We start from the raw sequence: 2,538 nt of genomic DNA, 5'->3' as shown, positions 1-2,538 counted from the left end.
TTTTCTTTCGGTAACCGCCTCCCCCTCAAAAGTCCTCTCAATAATTGATCACCAGCGAGACCCGTGTCAGGCGGTCCGCTTGGACACCTCATGAATATCAAATAGTCATGCAAAACAAAAGTGGTACACATCATTAAGCAGCCCGCGTCTGAGGTGCTCAGCAAGTCGTCTGTTGAAACAGGGGAGAGGTGCGCAGGAAGAGAAAGAGGTTTGTTCTAGGTAGATCTCCTGTGCCGCGACTTCAATGGCCGCTCCTCCGGTTTGATCCGGTGTCGCCGTCCTGATGAAGATCCTTGACACTTATAAGAGCAGCCGCTGCTTAGCATATAACCGCGGGTTTGTGAGCGCGCCGTCGGAGAGGCCTTTAATGAGGCTCCTCCGTCACTTATAAACAAAAACAGCGTTGGCCATTAGTTAATAGAATCACATACAAGGCACAAGTTTGCTTTGCTTTCCTGCAAATCCGTTTGGATTCCTCTTCAAAGCTTTGGTCGATTAGTCCGAGGAGATGAGAGGGTGGGCATGAGATCCTGATCTCTAAATGGCGTGATAGGGCCTGAAGACCAGGATGATGCTGACTACACATTATATACCAGGCCGGCGCAGAGCTCTGACATGGTCGGGACGTTCTGCATTCAATGAGCGCAGTACGGTGAATTATACTTATTTACTGTAATATAATGCTATCTTCATGTGGGCATTTATGGAGATGCTTTTCGCCAATATTTGTTGAAAACTCTTGAAAAGAGCATTCGATGAATGAAATAAGTATAGAAAATAAAATTATTTAAAAATATGTATAGATGTATAGATTTCATTAAGTCTGGATGAAATGGATGGCCTGTGTGTGTACCTACCTGGCTTCCAATAGCCTCGCTTTAACAAAGACAAGTTCTCATGAACACAGGGTCCTCAGTGTCACAAAAGCACTTAAACACCAATGGGAATTCAACAGCTGATTTTGTATTTGTATGTTTGGTTTCACCAACTGAATTGCTGCTGTTAGTTTTATCCCAACGCTAACCATTAATTAAAACAGCAAATTCTATTCCAGAAATTCACTCGCAAGTCCTGCATTCAGACAATTAGAAGCTTGCAGGTTGGATGTCAGCCCTTGGATCAACTTAGTCCTATGAGGGTGAAACTTATTTATTTTGCCGTTGCATTGTAAACAAAACTGTACAATTCCGAGCCCCCTTAAATGTAAAGCGCTTTTTCTGTAACCAGTGACCACCCAAAGCGCTTTGCAATATTGCCTCACAGTCACCCATTCATACACACATTCACACACCGAAAGCAGAGCCAGCCATGCAAAGGCGACAGCCAGCTCGTCGGGAGCAGTTAGGGTTAGGTGCCTTGCTCAGGGACACCTCGACACTTTAGGTAGGAGGAGCTGGGGATTGAACTAGCAACCTTGCGGTTACCAGCGAACCCGCTCTATCTTCTGAGTTACTCCCTCCCTTAACACACACACACACACACACACACACACACACACACACACACACACACACACACACACACACACACACACACACACACACACACACACACACACACACACACACACACACAAAAGATCACACGTCCATTAAAACACAGTTCATTTCTTCGTTTGTTCTGGGGTCCCCCAAGGTACTATGTCTGGCAATGTTGAATTTCCTCACACTTGAGTTGAATTGTTCTATAACCTTCATCCAGGATATGGAAGACCCTCACTACAGACGGAGTGTTAAAGTGCAAAGAACCTTGTGTTCATGTGTGTTCCCCATGGCTCATAAAAATATGTCGGAGATGACATTTCATCTTATATTTTATTTTTCGTTGGTGTATGTGTGCGTGTGTGTGTGTGTATGTGTGTGTGTGTGTGTGTGACGTATGCGTGTGTGTTTTTGTAATGTATGTGTTTGTGTATATGTGTGAGTGTATGTGTATGTGTGTTTGATGTATGTCTGTATGATTTTGTGATGTATGTGTGTGTGTGTGTGTGTGTGTGTGTATGTGTCTCTGAGTGTGTGCCTAAGAGTTAATACATCAATGGGTTTGTGCATCCTTTCATTGGCTTCTTCCTCGTGCTCTCTCTCTCTACTCTGACCCTGTGACTGTATCTCCTTCTATTAGCATGCTAGACGCTATGCGGGCCAGGGTTATGATGATGCTCAGCCAGAGGACACAGGAGCTGAACTCAATGCTACGGCGGCTGGCCTAAACATCAGCTCCATGAGCCAACATCCCCTCTGTGCTGATGGATCATATTTGTTTACCTTTAATACGCAATATGAAAAAAAGGTGCATCTAATCAATGCATTATTCAGTCTCTGCTTGTAGCAGAGAATAACAGGTTACGGTGAAACCAGTCCGCCCTGCAGCCCGTCATGTAGGGTCTGCTGGTATGTTCCTCTCGTGGAGAACACGCGCTCGCCCCTGAGATGCCCGGAGATGGAGCATCATGCGCGATACAATGGCTTAAGAAGAGCTCGCTCAGCACAAACAGAGCAGAACTGGGAGCGGCCAGCGAGCAGGAATAAGTGCCCAAAA

This window comes from Pollachius pollachius (genome assembly GCF_949987615.1).
Source record: "Pollachius pollachius genome assembly, chromosome: 15".
Taxonomy (NCBI): domain Eukaryota; kingdom Metazoa; phylum Chordata; class Actinopteri; order Gadiformes; family Gadidae; genus Pollachius; species Pollachius pollachius.
The sequence above is the reverse complement of the archived record's forward strand: the minus strand, read 5'-3'. Positions refer to the sequence as shown.